At 44.3% G+C, this 24,292-nt stretch overlaps 1 protein-coding gene and 1 long non-coding RNA gene across 2 annotated transcripts in view; one reads left to right on the forward strand and one right to left on the reverse strand.

The window, feature by feature from the left end:
• Positions 1-20,250, reverse strand: part of Znf148 (zinc finger protein 148) — a 119,876-nt gene extending 99,626 nt beyond the window's left edge. The window contains exon 1 of the mRNA XM_059276913.1: positions 20,031-20,250. The gene's annotated coding sequence lies outside the window, so the exon portion shown is untranslated. The remainder of the gene's footprint in view (positions 1-20,030) is intronic.
• Positions 20,251-20,300: 50 nt separating this feature from the next.
• LOC131922187 (uncharacterized) lies at positions 20,301-21,221 on the forward strand. The gene is made up of 2 exons (XR_009382233.1): positions 20,301-20,570; positions 20,704-21,221. It is a non-coding gene; the product is annotated as an uncharacterized LOC131922187 (long non-coding RNA).
• Positions 21,222-24,292: the final 3,071 nt, after the last annotated feature.

The following is a 24,292-nucleotide window of genomic DNA, read 5'->3' on the forward strand; positions in this document are numbered from 1 at the left end:
AGGCAATGGTGGTGCCATTAATATGCACCTTTAATCCCAGCACTCGGGAGGCAGGGATCTCTGTGAGATGGAGGCCAGCCTGGTCTACAGAGTGAGATCCAGGACAGGCACCAAAACTACAGAGAGAAACCCTGTCTCGGGAAAAAAAAAATAATTTCAATAAAATAAGTTAATTAAAACTAAACTATATATAAAAAAAACAAAAGGCAAGTTCTGCGTTCTCTATGGGACCCTGGGTAAGTCCCAATATTTCATCATCTACAAACCAAAGGAGTGACACTTTATTACATTTTCAGCTCCAGCCGGGCAGTGGTGGCACACGCCTTTAATCCCAGCACTTGGGAGGCAGAGGCAGGCAGATCTCTGAGTTGGAGACCAGCCTGCTCTACAGAGTGAGTCCTAGGACAGCTAGGGCTACACAGAGAAATCTTGTGTTCTAATACCCTCTACCCGTGATCATGAGGACTCCTTTGGGGAAGGATCAGCCATGCATATAGTAATGACAAGTAAGTTACATTGTAAGTACCTTTCACAGACATACATTTGGATGGAAGGTTACTCTCAATATTAGCTCATAATTTCTCAACCATTTATTTCTTACAGAGGTTGTCATGTGCATTGTAGCATATTTAACATCTATCCACCAAAACTAGAAGAATCTCCCAGCAAGACAAGAGAAAAAACCTGCTGATATTGCCAAAATCATTTCTGGTTTGAGATGAAACGTTCCAAGGCCTTCTGAAGATGGGAAAGAAGGTGGCTCTTTCTCTTTGGAGACACAGGTGGAAAGAGAAGAAAGGCTAGGAGCATTTTCTAACAAAACAAAAATGCCTAATTACAACTACTAGTTCTGTATCAGGCTCAATTAAAAACATCACCCAAGCATAGTGGCGCACACTTTTAGTTCCAGCACTCAGGAGGCAGAGGCAGGCAGATCTCTGAGTTGGAGGCCAGCCTGGTCTACAGAGTGAGTCCTAGGACAGCCAGGGCTACACAGAGAAACCTTGTCTCGAAAAACTAAAAAAGACCATTAACCAAATACTAGTGTATGGCCAATGTGGAAATGAGAATAACAGCATACAAACTGTGGGAGAGAGACTGGAGTTTAACAGTCAAAAGCAGTTACCCCTCTACCAAACGGTCCAGGTTCAATTCCCAGCACCCACATGGCAGCTCACAACTGGTGTCACTCCAGTTCCACAGGATCTGACACCCTTGTCTCTGGCCTCTGGGGACACTGCACACATGTGGTGCACATACATGGCATTCAAGCAAAACATCCATACACATTAAAATTTAACAAAAATCTTTTCATTATTCTTAAAAGCTGTGAGAGACAGTCATAAATATTTCTATCTGTACCTTGTTAAGCATCCTCAATAAAGAGGTTCAAAGGCTTTTTGTTTTTGTTTGGTTTTTCGAGACAGGATTTCTCTGTAGCTTTGGAGTTGTCCAGGAACTGGCTCTGTAGACCAGGCTGGCCTCGAACTCACAGAGATCTGCCTGGCTCTGCCTCCCAAGTGCCTGGCCAGAAGCTTTATTTTCATTTTTATTGTGAGACAGTCTAACTATGTAGCCCAGACTCACCTGGAAGTGGTAATCCTCCTGCCTCAAGCCTCACAGGCCTGTGCTATGGCCAGACCAGGTTTTCAACTGAAAAGACTGGTAAACAAGTCCTCTTCTCCCTGGCATTCTGACAAGCTAAGCATTCGAGTTACTTGTAACCACTGAGAATATCCACATGAAAAACCCAGCCACCCAGTTAAATGGCACAAGCATCTACATCGATCCATTTAATCAAATGCAGTGCAGCACAAATCCCATAAAAGGAGTCACACTGAGGAACAGTCTCAAGGCCTTTATGTTTTCAAAGGCCAAAGAAACCCCATGCAAATCAATTACACTTAAGGTTACACATTTCAACAAGAAATTAACCATTGCCACATTCATTTCCTTAGCTTTTCAATGCTTACTACAAAACCAACTGGGCCACATTTCACTCCAAACAGATAAATAGCCAGTTTCATTAGTCTATTCTTGGATAGGTCACCAGACTGGGAATAAGAGACCCAGAGTCTATTCCCAGCTGCAAAACACACTGGTAATCTCAACAAAGTACTCCTCAGATTGAGGTTCTACACTCAGACCATGCTGATAATACTATGCAGAAACGGCAGAAAAACCCAGGACTGCCTTGGACACCAAAAAGACAATTGCAAACATATTTTTAGATGTATTAGCTCTAAAATTCTGTTTAACTTATTTATGGTAACATTCAACACATTTGAAATTCAAAAACATGTGGTACTTTTATCATTGCTCTCCACAAATTTATGAAGTCTTTCTCAAAGTTCTATATGAGAAACTGAACAAGTCATTATTATATATAAAAAAGACAAATGCAAGTGGGAGGGGAAGGCTTTCAGTTTGCATTTCCTAACTTTGGTCTGCTACACAAGCAGCCGTTCTGTGACTGTAAAAAGTACTTCGCAGTTTGGAGAGCAAGTTTGCCCCACTGCCTAATCCTGGAAAGGCCTCTAGAGCGTTCTCACCACTACCATGCAGGTTTTACTAGCACGGCCAACATAAGGACTGCGGCACACTCAGAGTTTTAAACAAAGTTGTCTAGTAGACCAAGTTCCAGCCTGACCTTCTCACAAACCATAAAGCTGTAAACACGTGCAGCAGCAGCAGCAGCAGCAGCCCCTGGCCCGGCAGCACCACCCCAGCACAGACACTGCATCGAGGCAGGCACCCTGGCAGAGCGGCCCAGCGCCGCCGATCCGATCCGGAAGCAGCGCCGAGAGGCCTCGGGCGCACGCGCTCCACACAAAGGCTCCTCCTCCCGGCTCACTTGGCTCCCTTGACCGCCGCCAAGGGGCCTTGGCCGCAAGCGCGTAGGTCCCGCGGGCCCCGCGGCTCGCCTCCGCCTCCGCCCCGTGCCTCCGCTCCCTGCGGCCAGGCTCCCCGGATCGTCTAGAGCTCCAAAACCCCAGGGGTCTTGAGGACTCCTGTTCCCGGGAGTCTAAAATGAGGCTTCTGGAGTCTCGGTAAAAACCTGCACCCTACAAACTGCAGCCGACTGTCGTCCAGTTACTAGGCACATGGAAGAACACGGCCTTCAGGAGGAAACCTTCCTCTGGCTCGGACTTCTCTATCCCTTACTTTACTCAATCAGTCTTCCCTCCCTCTGGCTTTACACAAGAACTGTATTTTTCCTTAAGGAATTTTTCTCTAGCTCATCTTTCCACTCACTCTTGAATCTACCTAACAAGTTTCCTAAGTCTCTTCCAGGACACTCCCACTTTGCTAGTCAAAATCTCACCAAATTTAACTTTTATAATTTGTACCAGCTTCTACCAAATAACTCATAAAATTGCCTCCTCAGTCACTCATTTCTCTGGTCTGTTCTCTCATTCTCTCAAAGCTAATAATTCATATTCTGTGAAACTATTCCAGAAAGGAGTCACTTTAAACAACCGATTTCCTAGGTATGTATGTCCCACCTCATGGTTTTCCCTTTGGCAGCACTGGGGAGAGAACGGAACCTAGGGCAGAATTCTAGACAAGCACTCCACCACTGAGCTATGTCTCCAACCACTTTATCTCCGATCCAGCCTTCAACAACTTACCATCCATCCTTAAAATGTTTACAAATAGTCTCTAAAGTCATTGGAACCACTCACCCCCCGGACCCACAAAAAAGTGGAGAAGTGGTTCCACACAGTACGTGCAACACACATACACTAATAAGCACTTTTTATAAAATCAAATCCTGGACAGTACAAAGGAAAAAGTGACAGACAGTAAAACTTTGACAAAAATCAGTGCCGTTACAGAGCCGGACAGGCTACGTTTGGGAGCAGAGATGCAGGCAAAGCAAAGAGGCCAGGCCTGGGTCTTAAACACCATCAGTGATGGCGAGCACATGGAAGAAAGTAAGGAGTTCTTTTTAGGTGGCAAAGTTTCCATTTAAACTGTATTTTGTCTTGGAGATTAGCAAGTCAATGCCTTTAGAGATGTTCAATAGATAAGTAAGACTAGAATATACATGTACGAAATTGTCAAAAAAAAAAAAACTAAAGAAAACTAGAAATAACCCAAGAAAACATATTTAGAATTGTGTGGAGGAAGCGTCTATACATCGGTAATTAATGGGAGGAAAAGCTACCTCCTAAAACTAAGAAAGTGTATGACATAAGTGAGGTATGAAAGCACAGTCTCAGCCCCTGGGGTGGGGGGATTTGGAGACAGAAGGGTGGCAGTTTCGGGCCAGCCTAGGGAAAGCAAAGAAAACACACAGAAGACTGACAGTGAGCTAAAAGACTTGACCCACGAAGGGGCCTTTTACTTCTGTCCACCTGTTCCTTCGAGTCTGTCCTTGATCTCACTATACACAGGATGTTTCCTAGGCAGCCTGTCTTCTCCACGTTTGCTCTTCTGAAAGCTGCTCTTCCTTCCCTCCTATTCATTGCCAGTCTACCTGACCTGCTCCTATCAACTTATGGCCATGCTGGTATGCTGGCAGGGGATGTGGCTCAGTTGCTAGAGGGCATCACTAGCGTGCACCAAACCCTGGATTTGACCCAAGTAGCACATAAAACCGGATATGGTACACAAACCTATAATCTAGCACTTGGAAGGGAGAGGCAGGAGAATCAGAAGTTCAAGATCATCCTCAGCCAGATAGCAAGTTCAAGCCCAGCCTGGACTACTATTGGCAATCTCTCAAAGAAGAAAAAAAAGGGGAGGGGTACTTGTCCATACTCTACAGTCAACAAATACAAGCCTTACGTCTCATCTTTCATATACGTCTACTTCATTTTATGCTCTCTTTCTAATGCACGTATCTCTCAGCTAAATTTATCTGTGTATTACATATAAAGGGCGATGATTCTACAAATGTTATTTTGTACAGAAAGTAAAGAACTGCTGACTACTAACAAGTCTATCTATTTCTCTCAATCCCATACCTCAAAAACAAACTGGGATTTTTGTCACCCCCTGAGCAGACTGCTGTGACCACTTCCTCTTCTCTCACACTTGCTCTTTCCTCCCTAACTGCTTCTCTACTGTCTAAAGTACCTTTCTCCTACTCCTCTGGTGTGATCTCTTTCTGCTTCTCCTATTGCTATTCTATCACCTTCTGGGTAGTTCCCACTCTGCACTTCACCCATCCCTCTGCACATCCACCAATCTCTGAAATACTTTCCTGTCCTCCCCCCAATGACGGTGTTCTAAATTGACCACTGTTCTCAGGGAGTTCAACAATAGGCTCAAACACTTTCCTCAGCACCTTACACCTCACTTCAGCTATCCACACACACACACGACAAACAACCCGCCAACTCGGCGTGCTTCATAGCCCCCGAGACTTGTTAGCCACAACCATACAGAGTCTAGTTAGACACTTCATCTTTTTGAGACGGGGCCTTGCTATGTAGCTTGGGCTAGCTTCGAATTCTTCCTGCCTCCGTTTACTGAGTGCTGGAATTACAAGCACGCACCACCACCATACCTTGCTTTACAGCTGCTTTTTCCTGGCATTTAGTTTCACTTACTCCCTACACACTCTGAAGCTATCAATCCCTTCAGTACTGCCCTCCTCAGAATGTCACTGTCTTCTACAATACCCACTAGGCAGCTCCTCGGTGAGTCTATCCTCACCTGTTTTCTCCACTCACACACTAGGTATTAAAAATACCAGGAGAGGGCTGGAGAGATGGCTCTGTGGTTAAGAGCACCAACTGCTTTTCCAGAGGACCTGGATTCAATTCCTAGCACTCACATGGCAGCTCACAACTGTCTGTAACTCCAGTTCCAGATCTGACACCCTCACACAGCCATACATGAAGGCAAAACACTAATGTTCATAAAATAAATAAATTTATATATATCAGGAGATAGACCCATGGTGACAGTGGTGGCACACACTTTTAATCCCGACACTAGGGAGGCAGAGGCAGGTGGACCTCTGTGAGCTCAGGGCCAGCCTGGTCTACAAAGCAAGTTCCAGGACAGCCAGGACTGTTACAGAGAGAAACCCTGTCTCGAACAAAAATCAGCAGAAACACATTAAATCTTCCACAATTTATTCTAAATATAACTATCCTATCAACTAATCTACATTTCCATACTGAAATGTTTAATCCTATTCAAATACTCAAGTCCTTCCATGAAATTCTCAGATCATACCTTTGGTACCTATAATCCTCTTTACAGCGTCTAAAATGCGGTACCTCCATCCATCTGCTACTTCTTGCCTCCAGTTTCGGAATAACATATCCATCCTTCTTAAAGTAAACTCAATCCAATCCCTACGCCCATTGCTTCCACACTCTCCTAGCTCACTGAGTACACCTCCATGCATTCTGGTGACTGGCTTTCTTGAAGATCACAAGAGAAAACGAAAGTTCCGTGTACCAAGCCCTCGGCCCACCACTCAAGTCCTTGTCTCTTTGGCAAAAGACACATAAGACCTTGGTTTGCACACTGCATTCTTACACTAGATTCATGGTTCACAATTCTGTACTGGCCTTGACTTACGTCAAGACCACTCCTCTTAACCCAAACTGTAGGTATTTTCTCTGAGACAGGGTTTCTCTGTGTAGTTCTGGCTGTCCTGGAACTCACTGTGTAGAACAGTCTGGCCTTGAACTCACAGAGATCCTCCTGCTTCTGCCTCCCGAGAGCTGGGATTAAAGGCTTGCACCACCATGCCCAGCTCGGTGCTCTCCCTCTTAATACTGCCTCAACCTTTTCTTCCTTTTTCATATGGAGATCTTCCACAGTTCCCCAAAAATAACCTTTCAGTCATCACTCTCTGCTACAATCTATTATTCCTAAGGAATCTGAACATACATTGATTTCTTTTTTTATTTTATTTATTTATAAAGCCAGGTATAGTGGCACACATCTTTAATGTCAGAACTCAGGACACAAGAGGCAGGTGGATCTCTGTGAGTCTGAGGCCAGCCTGGTCTACAGAGCAAGTTCCAGGACAACCAGGGCTATGTAGAGGAACTGCCTGAAAAGGAAAAAAAAAGAAAAAAGAAAAAAAGACAATCAATAAATAAATACATTTATTTCTGTGTATGGGTGTTTTGTCTTGGTGTCTATCTGTGCACCACATGCAAGCAATAGACACAAAGAAAGGGTGGCTGACCCCGAGGACTGGAGTAACAGCTGGTTGTGACCACCATGCAGGTGCTTGGACTTGAATCCGGCTCCTTTGGAACAGCAGCCAAGGCTCTTAACTACTTAGCCATCTCTCCAACCCCATATACCGAGTTCTTAACCCAACCCTTCTACTACTGCCTCAATAACACTTAGTTTGTCAGCCCAAATTATTTCCTGACACCAGTGAGTGCCCTACCAAATACAGGAGTAGTGTCAATAACCAACCTCACACATGTAATCGGAAGTCTCTGCTGGACCTCTTGGCTCTACACCCAGTACTTTAACTCTTGCTAGATAGCCTACCCTCTGTATTTCTCTTTAGTTTGTTTTGGTTTTGTCTTGAACCCAAATCTCCTTATGTAGCCCCAGTTGCTATCAGAGTCACTGCACTCTTCCTACTTCAGCCACTCCAGTGCTGGGACTACAGGTGTGATCCCGACACCTGGCCCAACGTCTTTACACACTGAGCCAGTACAACATAACCAAAGGATCTGTTAGCAGGACCAGTCCTCAGTCACCTTTATTCCACTCCCATTACTGCCAACTTCCATCCTCAATACTTCACTTTGCCACAGCCTTATACATGTCTTCCAGTTATGTCTCCATCACACAAGAAAAAGGTCTTAAGACTCCATTCTTAAACCCTCTTCTCACTTCTCCACTCAAAACTCATCAGTTAAAACAAAACTTCATCAATGGCTCCCCACTATATCTTAAGTCAAGTTACAGCTCCTACGAGTTCTCCAAATTACAGACTATTCGACTGTCTGACAATTGTAGAATGGGTAAATACACTGTTGAGTAATAGAGAAGACACCTAAGGAGGGATGAAAAATAAACTACTGCTATATGCAACAGAAATAATTTTAAGCAAAAGAAAACAAACACAGAGGTGATATTGCATTTATATGAAGTTCAAAGTCACAGAGAATACTGTTATGACAGAGATTAGAATAATTACTGTGGTTTGGAGGAGACATCTTCCAACTTGGAGGCGACACACAGGGAGCTTATGGGGATGTAAGAAATGTTAGAAACCTCCTATATATTAAGCTAGGAGGTAGCTGTGTAAATGGATACGTAAATAAGTAAGCTATAAAACATATGCTATGCCTTTAGGATTAGAGTACCTTATTGGGCATATTTCAATAAATGCTTAAATCATTTTGGTCCAGATTTTGCGTTCTTCCTCTACTATTTTCTAGCTTTATTTCTCTCCATTCCTCAACGTGAACCTTAATTACCGCCGATTTAAACCACCAGCCCCTCAACACACCCAGAATTGTCCTGTCCACTGCCCTCATCATCTTGCCTATACAGTCCTACCTGTCCTTCAAGTTCTAAGCTACACACCAATTCCTCCACAAAGCCTGATCAAAGCTGTCACATAATTTGTGTCATAGACGGATGCATATATTTCATCCCTAGATAAATGCCTCAGGAAAATGGATTGTACATTCATAAACAGAGATATATCCTTTTGTTGCTTACCATAAAACCTTGTACAGTGTAAGTATCCAAAGATTCTTGAGTAAACTCTGTTAGTCCATCAAAAAATATCCTGTAATCTAACCCCTCCTTCTCATATCCTACTCATTGCTATTTCTATTCACAATCCATCCCAGTTTGCAAATTTAATCATACAAAACGTTTAAGCCCTTACTACGTGAAAGAAACTGTCTAATGCACCCACTGTGCTACCCAAAAATACAATCCAGTTTCAGCAGCTGCCATTTGAATTTTCCTAGTCACGCAGTCTCTCCACTACAATAACACTATCCCATCCTCATCCCTAATCCTACTGCCACCTAACTCAAGCCCTTCGGGGCTTCATTATGAGCTCCTACCTGGTCTTCTCATCGCCTATCTTATTGTGTTCCCACACGGCCCCAGGGCTGTAGGGTACTGTCAGATTGAATAAGTATGTCTAGGGTCATAACTTGGTGGTAGAGCATTTGCCTAGCATGTGCAAAGCCCCCGTTTCAATCCTTAGCACTAAGGGAAAGAAAGTCTAATATACAGTTCTTGACTTAAATTCTCTACTCAAAATTTCATAGCTATACATTAATGATATATATTAACACACTTCAATGCTATGTTAACATATTTTAATCATCAAAGTCCCATAACAACCTTATCAGAAAGGTACGATTATCATTTTTTTGGTAAGAAAGCCGAGGTTCAGGAAAGGAAAGAAGTCTCTACAACAGTGGTTCTCAACCTTGCTGATGCTGTGACCCTTTTAATACAGGTCCTCATGTTGTGGTGGAAGCATACAATTATTTTGCTGCTACTATATAACTGTAATTTTGCCGCTGTTATGAATTGTAATGTAAATATCTGATATGAGACCCAAAGGGTTGCAGCCCCACAGATTGAGAATTATTGAGAATTATTCTACAGTCACAGAATGTGAGATACAAAGGCCCAGACAAAAACCCAGCTTTTATTTGCTTACAAAGCACAACACTAACATACCAAATACAAACTACTTACTTAGCTCTCAGATCTCTCATATTCTACCCAACCCAAACTAACTCTACCTACTTTAAAACGTAATATGCCCAACTCATGAACTGACCCCTCTGCTCTTCTAACTACAGGTTGTGATTATTTAGAAACTCATGAAACCCACTTCATGGGTGATAATTAGGCTCCTACCCCAAACCCCCAAGCCAGTTTTGCTTTTTTGGGGGGATGGTGAGAGGGGGTATTTTTCCTTTTAGATAATATCTAGAGTGGCACAAGCCTTTCATCACAGCACTCAAGAAGCAGAGGCAGGTGGATCTAAGAATTCAAGGCCTGGTCTACATTGTGAGCCAAGGCTATACATAATGAGACCCTGTCTTATTTAAAAAAAAAAAAAAAAGAGGGGGTGCTAGAGGGATAGCCCAGAAGAGCACTGGCTGCTCTTCCAGATGACCTGGGCGTAATCTCCAGCACCCACATGGCAGCTCCCAACTGTCTGTAACTCCAATCCCAAGGGATCCAATGCCCTCTTCTGATCTCCAGGGGCACTGCATACACGTGGGTGCAGACATACATGCAGGCAAAGCATCTATACACACAAAATAATATGATAACTTTTTTAAAGAATACATATTATTAGAGAACATCCAACTTGGTAAAGATGGTTTTGGTTATGTTGGAAAGTTTGTTTTACATATACACATATTCATATACACATGTATTAACTGAGATGTGCCTTGTATTTCTTACCGTGGGTCATCATTTAAATATTATAGCATTCCCCCATAGACCTTAGCTGTCTCATCTCCAAGCTCTCAGACTAAAATGTTCTTTTTAAATTATTTTATGTATTTATATCTTTTTTCCCCTTTTTTTGAGACAAGGTCTCACTATGTAGCCTAGACTGACTTTGAACTACCTATGTAGGCCAAATTGGCCTGGAAAGCTGGATCCTCCTGTCCCTACCTCTGCCTTTGGGTGCTGGAATTACAGACCTGTACCAATACACCAGGCTTTAAAATCCCACTTCTGTGGTACAGCAATGCTGCCCCAGGTTCGTCCCTAGTCAAGCATATTCTTACAACTTCAGTAACAGTGGGTATTTTCTTATGGCACAATTTGCTCTTTATGGCATACTTGTAATCACTGTGTATCTGTGCACAGGTCTAGCTCCCCCAGAATATAATTCCCAAAGAGTTCACTCCTGACAGAATCTAACAGTGCTTTCTTATATGAAGTACTTAACCATTCTTCCATTTTCTAAACTCCTTATCTATAAATTACGTAAATAATCTCTGGTATATTCCAAGCTTTCTGTTAACTCTCATGCTTCAAGTAGTCTTACCATCATCCTCCTCCTCAAGCAACCCTCTTTCTCTGCCTCCTACCTCCCCCTGCTTCTCACTAGACATGACTTATCTTCATCCTTCCCTTCTTGTAGAACCACTTTTCTCCCCAATCTGATTCTCTTCCACATTAGCTCTAGTTCTCCATCATCTAAACCAATCGATTTCCCTTTTGGAGGCAGGGGTGGGCGGTGGGTAAGTCCAGAGTTCTCCATCATCTAAACCAATCGATTTCCCTTTTGGAGGCGGGAGTGGGTGGTGGGTAAGTCCAGCATCTCTCTCTGTATCCCAGCTGGCCTGGAGCCTGCTATGCAGACAAGGCTGCCCCTCAACCAGCAGCAATCCTCCTGCTTCTGTGGTGCTAGGATTACAGGCATGAAGCACCAGTCATATTGAACAATTTTACAGTTAATGCATTTTTCTTCAACCATATCTCCTCAAATTATGTTCACTCCTTTCTAGTGCGCTCATTTTTATCAATCCCCTTAATTCTTGTTTGTATAAAAAGGCAAATTATAAATAAATAAAACAAAACAGAAAACAGAGAATTCAGCTCTCCTGAACTAGCTTCCTGGTCACTTATTTATTCAACAGGCATGTGTGTATCCACTGCACACACGCCCTCAGTCCTATCTGTCCATCTGCAATTCAGACAGCAGCTCTAAGAAAAGTGTGCAGGAAAATGCCAGACTCATGTTCTTCACTCGCTAACCAAAGAATCTGCAAGGTAGACTCAGAAAATAAACTAAAAGTTGCACTAGATAAAGATGGAAAAGACCCCAAAATTGTTGCAGGGGACTCAAAAATCTACCCAACATAAACTAATTCAAAAAGAAACAGACCAGTAGGAATAGTTAGGAGGAAACAGGAAGAAAGCATTCAAACAGATCCAGACAGTAGGCTCACTCTAGGGCTGTCCAAGAAACCTGGAGCCCTTGGGTTCCACTCTGAAACTCCTTAGGACAACAGTTCTCAACCTTCCTGATGCTGAGACCCTTTAATATGGCTCCTCATGTTGCGGTGACTCCCAACCATAAAATCATTTCAATGCTACTTCATAACTGTCATTTTGCTACTGTGATTCCAAAAGGGTCACAACCCACAGGTTGAGAACCACCACCTTAGGGAGTCCCACAAACATCTACAGCATCATCTTATTCTTTCCCAGTACTATTAACTATTAATATTCCCAATAATCTGAACTCCGATGCTATTGACAGTCTTCAAAACTCCTTTGTCTAGCCAGGTGTGGTGGTGTACATCTTTATCCCAATACTTAGGATGCAGAAGTAGGAGGATCTCTGTGAATTCCAGAAGAGCCACGGCTACACACTGAGACCCTGACTCAAAATGTGCATGTGTACACACGTGTATACACACACACACACACACACACACACACAGAGCTATCCCTTACTTTTTATTCACACATTCCACCCATCCAACCATCTAATTTTGCTCAACTAACACAAGTGTCTAACTGTAGTCACTGCTGTCCAAAATACTCCCAACTTCTTTTTTGAGAGTATTTTCTAAAGCCAATTAAGTTAACCAAGAAAATCATTCCTGTGTCTTTGAGCAACTGAATTAATTATAAGTAAAACTATTCTCTATGTTCTCCATTTGACACTGATTGGTCTTTATCACTTCTAAAAATCAAAACTTGTGGAGTAAAAAGACTAGTCAGGGCCAGTAAGACGCCCACCAAGTGACGACATTGCCACTAAGCCTGATAACCTGAGGTGGATCTCTGGGATCCACACGGTGGAAGAAGAAAACAGACTCTCACAAGTTGTCTTCTGACCACCACACGCACAAAATAAACAAACATAAAATATGGTTTTAAAAAGACTTGTCAACAATGAGGGTCCTCAAAATATTACACTTTGTACGACTTTTAAATGTGCCACCCTGAAAGAATTACGTATTCAAAAAGACCACATCTCAAGTAGACTTTACAAACCTCCCAAACAGCACACAACAGACACTCAGTAACAGTTGTACAAAGTGGTGCTACAGGCTGAAAGGTAACTCAGAAAAGGTGTTCCACAAAGGGTCTCAACACTACTACGAAACATTAAAATTCTCATCTGGCAATACTTATATTTCAAAAGATCAGTTTCAGTCTAGTGAGACGCTCAGCAGGTAAAGGCACCTGCTGCCAAGCCTGACGACCAGAGTTTATCCCTGGGACCTACAGGGTTGGAGAGAACTGACTCCTGCAAGTTGTCCCATGACTTCCACATGCACTGTGGTATGTGTGCTCACACACATGTGCACATGAAAATAAATTTAAAAAATTAAATCAATTTCCTGAAATCTTAGTGAATTGTTTCACAATTGCTATTCTCACCTAATGGGGTGGGGGGTGAGAGGGGGACCTCGTCTATTTTTTTTTTCTCAAAATGAATTAAATCAGATTGTTTGGGGCTTGGGGTAAAGAGGGACACAGTCTCACACTATAGTTATGGCTAACTCAGAACTCAAAATCTTCCTGCCTCACCCTCTACCTCTCGGAGTACTGAAATTACAGACTTTGGTCATCATGCCTGTAAATCTTTTTTTTTTGGGGGGGGGGGGAGTGTGTGCATGTGTATGCGGGTGTGTATGTGTGGTGTATAAAGATATGTGTGTAAACAGGTATGTGCTGGAAGGCCAGGTGTCCTGCTCTCTGCCTTCTTCCCTTGAGACAAGGTCTCTCAATGAAGCTGAACTACTTAGCTGTTCCTGTCTCTGCTCCCCCCAAACCCCACCCTCCATCCTACATACAGTGCTGGGGTTGGTTCCAGGCATGGGTGCAACCACTCTAGCTTTTTCTATGGGCCCTGGGGATTGAAATGTGGATCCTCAAACCTCACACAGCAAGGGTGCTTATCCTCTGAGACATCTCCTTAGCCCTTATATCAAGATTCTTAAAACAGAGAGTTAAGAAAATGCAAACTAAAACCAGCACCCTTCTCCAGCCAGCTTATAGAAGCAGCCCTTTGATCTCAACCCTTCAATGTTTATACCAGATTAGCGCTCCAATCTAATCCATTCCATCTTCTTCCATGAGTGTAAACACCTCTTTTGTCCTCCATGCTCTCAAACTCATATACAGACACACACTTGTATTGTTTGTTCACTGAGACAAGGTATTGTTTTATAGCCCTGGCTGGCCTGGAACTCCCTTTATGGGACCAGGCTGGCCTGAAACTCCCAGAGATCCTCCTGCCTCTGCCTCCTGAGTGCTATGATAAAGGTGTGCACCAAACACTCAGCTATATACTTTTGTCTACAACACTCACAGAGCCAGTAATCTCATGAAGCGTCATTACCATTACTGACTCAACACTACCTTCTAGCAATCATTCAACAAGTATTAATGAAAACCAAACTGTTAGCAGGCAGTGGTGGCACACGCCTTTAATACCAGCTCTCGGGAGGCAGAGCCAGGCGGATCTTTGTGAGTTCAAGGCCAGCTTGGTCTACAGAGTAAGTTCCAGGACAGCCAGGCTACACAGAGAAACCCTGCCTCAAAAAAACAAATAGAAAAAACAAAAACAAAAAAAAAAAAAAAAAAACCAACTGCTCAGTTTCCCCAAAGATAAAGTCTCAGTTCTAGAACAGGTTACAATCTAGTTAGCATTTTCAAAGAGAAGAAAAGGGAGAGAATTAATATGAATGAATACGCAAAGGGGATAAAGCTAGCTCAGTGGCAGAGTCCTTGCCTAAGATGCAAAAAGATCCTAGATGCAATCTGCAATACCAAAAAAAAGAATTTTAAAGAGAATAATGCACATAAGAAATTAGAATATTCAGTCTTCACACCTACATGTGAAAGAAATCTTGACATTATTAAGAGTAAGAGGCTTCCAAGTTTACTTAAACAAGATTTCCTAAAAGAAGTAGAACAGTATCTTACTCCCCATATCTATCATACTGAACTTAACTCCATATACAAATTCTGAAAACATTTTTATTATTTATTATGTGTGTACACATGCACACACGTGTCACTTGCATGTAGAGGTCAGTGGACAATTTGCAGGAGTCAGCTCTCTCCTCCTACCACGTAGGTCCAGGGAATTGAACTCAGGTCATCACACTTGGCAGCAAGCTGAGCCATCTCACCAGCCCTGATGATTTGCCCACCATATGTCCCCACCAATCCATTATTTAATAAAAACATAGGGGTTAGAGCAAAGGGCCAGGGAAATGGCTGAGTGGGGAAAGTAGTCTGCTGCAAAGCCTGCTGACCCGAGTTTAATCCCACAGACCCACAAGGTAGAACTGACTCACTCAAATTGTCCTCCATACTTGCATCATGGTGCATGTATATGCACACACACAATAAATAAGTGCAATTAAAAAAAAAAAATGTTACAGCCAGGCATGGTAGTGCATGCCTGTAATCCAAAATACTGAAACAGAGGGATTCCAAGACCAAGGTAAGCCTGGACAACTTGGCAAAGTTCCAGGTCAGTATGGAACAGTTTATCAAGGTCCTATCGCCAAAGAATGAATGAAGGAACAATGAACTAACAAACACCACCACCTCAGACACCTGGAATGAACATTCGGGGGTCACTTTAACACGTTCCCATATTTCATCAGCTAAAACTCTCCAGAAGACCGCCAAAAAATAAATACACAACCTAGGAGGTGATTCCAAGATGAACAAGCAATTACTACCTTAAAGCAACTCCTCCCCATCTCAAACCAGCAAATCTAATGCTGCAAAGATGCTGTTTCCTACAAGTCTTGTTTGGGTCCAAACTTCCTTCTATCATTTCACCCAATACTTTAACTACTTTAACAAAGCCCTCTTTAACGTTAGAAGAGTTTAAAGTCTCTCTTTTTCTTTAAATTTTTATTTTATGTACACTGGTGTTTTGCCTGCGTGTGTGTCTGTTTGAGGGTGCCAGAGCTCCTGGAACTGGAGTTAAAGATAGTTGTGAGCTGCCATGTGAGTCCTGGGAATCGAACCCGGGTTATCTGTAAGAACAGCCAGTGCTCTTAACTACTGAGCCATCTCTCCAGCCCCTTAAAGCCTCTTTTAACACAGTGGGGAAGTCAAGGGATACAACCTCAAGTAGTTGGACTAAAGCCTCTAAAACTCAAGGCTTAGGTAGGGCCAGCAAGATGGTTCAGGGGAGAAAGTGCTTTGCTGCTTAATGATGCTAGTCTGATGACCTGAGTTCAATCCTTGGAACCCACATAAAGGTGAAAGAAAAAAAAAGAACTCCTGAAAGCTGTCCTCTGACCTCCAAACATATTCACCCTGCTGCACATGTGCCCACACACAATGATTTTTTTTAATTTAAATAAAAATTAAATTTAAAGTAAAAATTTCAATATCAAGACTTAAGCACATCATTTGAAAGTATAAAGCATCTAATAAACAAAAATAACTAAAGATCAGAATGGAGAACAAAAAAGAAGAAACATGTCAATGACATCCATTCGTCCATTTCACTCAGGGAAAGCTGACTCTAGAGTCATTTTGGTAAAGAGAGAAATGATGGAGCAGGCCATGGTGACATACATCTCTAACCCTAGCAACTGAGAGGATAAGGGCAAGAGGAGTCAGTCCGAGGCTACCCTGGGCTACATAAGCCAGAGAGAAATGATATGAGCCTACCAGCTACTTAGGAGAGCTGGAGAAAAACATGAACTTCAAAAAATTAATGCTTAGAAGTAGCAGCCTGTGATAGAGGACAAGTGTGAGGGACAGCATGAGGTAACAGAGAGATAAATATGAGCAAAGCGCATTATATACATGTATGAAAATGCCAGAAGGTGACCGGTTATTTTGTACAAAGTGTGTTTATTTTCTTAAGGTATAAGGTGAGAACAAGGTCAAGAAAAAACAGTGGGCTGGAGTTGCAGCTCACTTGGTAGTGTTTACCCAGTAGGCAAAAAGTCTTGGGTTCAGAGGGCGGTGATGGCGCACGTGTTTAATCCCAGCACTTGGGAGGCAGAGGCAGGTGGATCTCTGTGAGTTCAAGGCCAGTCTGGTCTACAGAGCCAGTTCAGGACAGCCAGAGCTACACAGAGAAACCCTGTTTCAAACCTCACCCCCCCCCCAAAAAAAAGTCCTAGGTTCAATTCCCAGCACTGCATAAACTAGATGTGGAATTCACACCTTTAATGCCAGAACTTAAGGAGGCAAATGGTTCAGAAAGTTAGGGCCATCTTCCCTACATACTTCAGAGGCCAGTCTAGGTGACAGAAGTCCTGAACAACAACAAAAAAAGTAAACCAGGCATGGTGGTGGCGGCGCATGCTTTTAATCCCAGCACCTGGAAGGAAGAGGCAGGTGGATCTCTGTTGAGTTTGAGGCCAGCCTGGTCTACAGAGTCAGTTCTAGAGCAGCCAGAGTTACATGGTGATACCCTGTCTCAGAAAGGGGGGCGGGAAGGGGGGTGTCACACAGCACAGCGGGCAGCAGTCTCTAGAAAGCAAAACTGCAATGGACAGCGTTTGCTTTTCTTTGTTAGTCCCCTCGGAACAATGTTTTAAATTACATATATAATCATATATTTGCATAAGAAAAACAACGCACTATATTTAGATGTATTGTAGTAAAAGAACTGACTATACAGTACTAGTGGGGGGACGGGACTGAACTTCTCATACCATGATAACAAAAAAAAGGAAAAAAGAAAAGAAAAAGAAAATTGTATCAAGTAAGCCTTTTTTAAAAGTGACCAAATCAGGTTGGAGAAACAACTAATCAGTTAAGAGTGCTTCTTCCAAAGGACCCAAGTTCAGTTCCCAGCACCCACATCAGGCACTTGGATCCAGCGGATCCAACATTCTCTTCTAGCCTCCTTGGGTACCCGCAAACCTGTGGTATATGTTCACACAAACACATACACATAAATAAAAATCTTTAAAAGTGAGCAAATCTAAATGCACTGACAGGGAATTTTCCCGAGTGTTGTAAAACAAAAATCCCGATTATTTCTATAAGAAAAACTGTAATGGAAAAAAATCTCCCCACATTCAGTAGCATCTTAGTTGAGAAATGAAATCTTTGCTAATGGAATGAATGATGCCCGAGTTTCCCATCACTCTCCCAAATTTCACTCCATCTTCCCCATTAAGTTCCTTCAACTTCTATAAAAAGATTTGTCACATGTAATACACTTATTATCTTCTCTTCAGCTGAAGTAATATTACAACATATTATGTATGTAATTCCTCTTAATAACAAAAGGTGAATAGTATTCAGGTAGATTTTAAGACACTGACCTAGCCATGCAGTGGTGCACACTTTCAATCCTAACACTCGAGAGGCAGAGGCAGATGGATCTCTGAGTTCGAGGTCAGTTTATAAAGTGAGTTTCCAGGACAGCCAGAACTACACAGAGAAACCCTGTGGGGGGGGGGGGGGGGGTACGACACGGACGGACACCAAGACATTGTCCTCACCCAGTGTTCCTTCTTGAAAATCAGGTCTAATGTGCACTCAGTAAATACAACAGAAAGAACTTGGTTTCCTGACATAGAGATGCTAACTGTCCCTCCTCAACAGACCTAGACTCATCCTGTCACCTCAAGTTTCCTAAGACATCATGATTAACTAACTACTCTTGACCTCCTTATAACCCAAGATCAACACAGATATTTTAGAGCCTCCATTCTGCACGCCTACATTTTGCTGGCAGATGTTATTTTCTTCAATAACACCATGCCTTGATGACAAAGTACATCCGGAATTGTGAATGGAAAAGGATCTCCCGCCAACCCGAGGTATAGAACCAATCCAACTAGACTCCTTTGGGCTACAAATAGAGCTTCCATAGACGGGACCATAATGCACCGACTCTCAACACGAACAATTATAATCTTGTGTCCTGCAACCTAGGCTGAAATACAGCACCGGCTCTCCTGGAACCATGGAAGCCAGGGAGTGAAGAAGAAAACCTCCAGGCCAAGTAATTCCTATTCTAGTGTCTGCCAGGACCGTGTTCATGCAGCCTCCGGTAAGCGACAATACTCCAAATCTGCTAAAATTCTAAACTCCGTGGCCTCAAGAATCCCCACAGGCCAGGCTGTTTCTCAAGGTCTCTTTCAAAGATTTTCAGTTCAGTAGTGCGGCACTAAAATGTCTCAAACCAATCTACAAGCTAAGTGACTAATTCTCAATGACCCCAACCACAGCGGGGACCCACACTTACCGGATGTCATCTACTGAAGAGCCCAAACAGGTTCCGAACTAGGCCACTCTGGCCCATCTGGAATAACTCTTTAGACCTTGGGCCAGCATTTAATAATTACGCTACATCTGTCTATTCTATTATGCATTCCCTGCATCTTCTCTAATATTTAGCACTCCTCTAGTTTCAAATGCTCTCCCTTATATCCGCAGAAACTACTCTATGCCTTCTTTCCTTGCCTTGGAAACGGTTCGGCTCTTTCCATAATGAAACACCTAACATCTGCACAATGAACACCCCCAGAATCCTCAAGACTGCTCCACAGCCACCCCCGGCATTCCTCCACCTATCCGGCATCTTCCCTCCGGTCCCTTTCTCCCCTTTCGCACTCCCACTATGCTTCCTGCAAGCAATCCCCTTTCTCCAGCCCCTGCCCTTCCCTGCAGCCAGAGCGCACACCGAGACAGCAGCGGCGACCGAGGCCTGCGGTGCATAAAGCAAGCACTGCACCAAGACGGCGGAGAGCCCTGGGGTCTGGCCGGCCTCCTCGCCCACAGCCTGGCACCCCGAGGCCTCCCCGCCAGCATCCCACCTCCTTCCTACCCGACACCGGCCTCAGGCCTCGGAGGCCGCCAGCTCGCCTCCGCCGCCCCCGTCATTCTCCCTTCTCCAAGCCCCGACCCACCATCCTCGCCCCGCTTCCTCGCGTCCCCCAGCCCCGCGCTCCCGCGGCCTGCGCCCGCCGCCTCCCGGGCCGCCCCCACCCCCCCGGGCTGGCCCGCCGCTCCCGCGGGTCAGGCCGTCGCCGCCGCGCTCCCCCCCCCCCCGCGCGCCGCCCCCTCCCCTCCCCCGCCCTCCCGGGCCCGGGCCTGCCAGGCCGAGCGTTTACCGCGGGCTGGCGCCGAGGCGCGCGGTCACCGACTGCAGGCGGCGGCGGCTCCGACCTTCCCACGGGCCCGGCAAGGAGGGCGAGGGGGAGGGGAGAGAACTTTTGCTGTGGCAGCTCCGGCGACAGCTCCCACCCCTGCGCCTTTCTCCTCTTCCTCCCCCTCCTCCTCCTCCTCCTCTTCCTCCTTCTCTTCCTCCTCCCAGAGCAGTCGAGAGGCAGACATGGCGCGGCTAGAGCGCCGCCGCGGTCGCCGCCGCTGCCGGCGCGGTGCATTGTGGGAAGCCCCGCACACAGGAAGCGCTCCGGGCCGCCCGCCCTCGCCTGGCGCGGAGACCCGGCTGCGAGACCCAGCGTGGCTTTGATTCCGGCGCCTGCGTGTCAGCAGCAGCGCGGCGTGGCCGGGGAAGCTGGCCCCGCGCCGCGGGTGCCCCTGATGGGCCTGGAAGGAAGACGCTTTGGAATAGATCGGAGCTGAGCAAGCTCCTGGGAGGAACGGCCACCCCTTGAGGCTGGCTGGGTGCGTGCCTGGCGCCCCGAGAAGTGAGGAATGGGGATTCATTGCAGTCTGGGCCCGGGGAAGTGGAAGGGGCGAGAAGGTAGATGAAAGGTTTGACCAGAATTTCGTGCATCTTTCTTTACTCCTCTTACCGAGCCTCTCCTTTGCGACCCCAAGTGTCACCTTTTCCGGAAGATGCAACCCTGCACCCTTGAAACTAGAAAACCTTGTTGGAGTCTGCAAACCGAGATGCAGGATGTGGGCACCGAGAAAAAGCAAGAGATCCCAGTCAGGACTTGGTTGGGCCCAAACCTCGTTCTGCGTGCCAACAAAGACTTGGTTATGATCTGTGCAGACCTAAGATTGCTCACTTGTCCCGTCTTTTGGAGACCCTTTGGTGACCTTCATTAAATGGTGTCCTTTCTACTCTCTTAACTGACATCAGGGCCCTGACTTGCCTATACAAAGGGATGGCATACAATTACTCACCTTTGTACTCACCCACTAGTACAAGGTCAGCTAGGTAATCGTTCAACAGTCACCGAACGTATTAGGTTATCAGGAACTTTCTGAGATGGAGTCCCTTCAATATGATTTCTTCATTAATCTCAAGGCTTTATTTAGCACCTCTCTGCAATACTTAAACATAACCTTTGAGGTGAGAGGGAAAGGACATTAAAATAGCTACATAACCATTTCTGGAATTCTCTCCTTGTCCACACCCACCTCCCCACCCCTGAATGTTCATTTGAATAGTGTGTTTTGGCAAAACTCCAGACTCTCCAATTATGCACTTGTGATGACACTGAATTAGATTACTGTCTGCAAGGTTACTATGCCCCCCAGGCATTACCCTTAGTCAGTCAGGAGGCCCGTTTGAAATAGCTGAGGCTCAGAAGTTCATCTGAATTCAGACACAGGTAACTAAGAAATGCAGGGATGAGCCCACAGCTCCACAGTAAACTTCCCATTCACTTTCTCCACTGAAACATAAATTTTAATAAGATGACAGTGCATATTCTGAAGGCTAATTGTAACAAAACAGTGATATAAGCTAGAGCAAGGGACAGTTATCTGGAGGACAGCCTTCTGGCAACTTCTGGCAACTGCAATGGCATCAAAGTCAGATTTAAAAAAAAAATAGAAACGGGCAGCAAAGAAGCCGACTTGGAGTTTTAAGCTGTGGAGAAGCTGACAATTAGAACTGAAAGCCTAGGGTTCCACCCATTGGACTAAGGTGGATAGGGTTGGCACTAGGAACAGCTCTAATTCTTGGTTTCTGAACGTAAGAGACGATGAAGAAACAATCATCTAAAGTGGGCAAAATAAAGAAGACTACAGACAGTGACAGCCATAGAGTGAGCAGAGGCCCTTGATAGCTTAAACCTCTGGAAACACTTCTGGCCTGTTTGTTATCCACTGCCGTTGCTCCCCTGCCCATTGCCAGTCCTAACCGTCAGCTTGCCTCCTTTCCTTCTTAATTTCTTCTTTTTTCCCCTTTTAAAACAATAACAAGAGGCTGGAGAGGTAGCTCAGCATTCCAGAGCACTTGCTGCTCTCAGAGGACCCAAACTTGGTTCCTGTCATCCGCTGCATTACTCCAGCGACTTCCTCTTCTGGCCTCCAAGAGCACCTGCACACACATGGCAGATGGCACCCACCATACCCATGAATAAAAATAACAACAAAAAGGGACCAGCAAGAGGGCTCCGCAGGTAAAGGCACTTAACGGCACAAGACTGGCAACCTGAACTCAGCGCCCATTAAAGGTAGACGGAGGGAACCAACTCCACAGAGTTGCCCTCTTCGCCTCCACATGTACACACACTAATAAATAAAAATTTAAAAACAACTGTAGACTCATAAGAAATTACAGGTACAGTGCAAAACACCTCACTTATTCTTCACCCAGCCTTGCCCAATGGTATAGCAAAACTCTAGGAAGACATCAAAATTAACAAATGGACAGGAGCATATACCCGTTAACTAGTCCACAGAACTCTTCCGTATCTGTGACCTTTTAACCCATGTACTTCTACATGTGTGTTTAGAGTTTACCGCTATTCCTGTGTGTAGACCTGTGCTCCTGTCCCTACAATGAAAATAGAGAATCACTCCTTGGTGGCGCAGTGCTTGGGAGGCGGAGACAGTTAGATCTATCTGAGTTGGAGGCCAGCCTGGTCTACAAAGTGAGTTCCAGGACAGCCAAAGCTACACAGAGAAACCCTGTCCAAAAAAAAAAAAAGAAAGAAAGGAACCACTCCTTTATCACAAAAGAACCCCCTCATACCACCTGTACAGTTTTTATCTGAACTGTCTGTCCCTCAGCAGCTCATGTGTTAAAGACTTGATGATGTTCAGAGGTGGGGCCTATTGCGGTGATTAGAGCCTAGGGGCTCTAACCTTAGCAAAAGATAACTAAAATATCATAGTTTAACATATTACCGAGAAGTAGAGTGGAAACATTAGGAAGTGAGCCCTAGTTGTACAAAACAGGTAGCTATTCTCTGTTTCTTTGTTACTATTTGTTTGGTTTTTGTTTTCATTTTATGTTTCTATGGGCTTGTTCTTTCAAGAATGTTGGATAAGCACAAATCATGTCACACACACACACACACACACACACACACACACATATATATATATACATGTACTGTGTGACCTTTTTCCCAGCTGTACTAGGGATTTGACCTAAGGCCTTATGCACTCTACCACTGATCAAAAGCCCCATACCTCATGTGACCTTTTGCTGTTGGTGTTTTTACCTAAATGCAATGCCTTTGCAATTCATATAATTTGCCACACATGTCAAATGTTCATTTGTTTTATTGCTGAGTACTATTCTATTATGTGGATACACCAGAGTCCATTCATCCATTCTCCATGTACATATAAATTGTTTCTAGCTTATTGGGTAGTATTACTCAAACTACTTCGGATCACTGTTATACAGATTTTTGTTTTTGTTTGTTGGTTGGTTTTCAGAAGTGCTGGGGATTAAACCCTGGGCCTTACATACACTAGGAATATGCTGTACTGAGCTACATTCCCAGGCCCTGTATATAGGTTTCTGTGTAAACTTAAGTTTCTATTTCTCTAGGATAAATGCCCAGGAGTATGACTGATGTGTCATATGGTACATACTTTTTTTTTTTTTTTGAGACACGTTCTCACTATGTAGTCCTGGCTGTCCTGGAACTTGCTATGTAGAGCAGGCTGGCCTCAGATTCACAGAGATCCTTCCTCCTTCCTTCCTCCTGTGCCTCCTGAGAGCTGAGATTAAAGGTGTGGGCATCACACTCAGCAGCATACTTTTCTTAAGAAACTCCTGGGCTGGAGAGATGGCTCAGAGGTTAAGAGCACCAACTGCTCTTCCAGAGGTCCTGAGTTCAATTCCCAGCACCCACATGGTGGCTCACAACCATCTGTAATGAGATCTGGCACCCTTTTCTGTGTACATAATAAATAAATAAAATCTTTTAAAAAAAAAGAAAAAAAAAACCTCCTACACCAAGTTAGGGATGTAACTCGGTTGGTAAAGTGTTTTCCTAGCTAGCATACACAAAGCCTTGGTTTCCATCCCAAGCACCTCATAAAACCAGGCCTGGTGGCATGTGCCCTTATTCCCAGCACTGAGCAGGTAGGGGCAGGAGGGGTAGAGGCTCAAAGTCATCCTCAGCTACATAGTGAACCCCAGGGCATTCTGGGATATATGAGAGCCTGTTGAAGAAAGGAAAGAAAGAAAGAATGAAAGAAAGAAAGAAAG

The sequence above is a fragment of the Peromyscus eremicus genome, chromosome 12, assembly GCF_949786415.1.
Source record: "Peromyscus eremicus chromosome 12, PerEre_H2_v1, whole genome shotgun sequence".
Lineage (NCBI taxonomy): Eukaryota > Metazoa > Chordata > Mammalia > Rodentia > Cricetidae > Peromyscus > Peromyscus eremicus.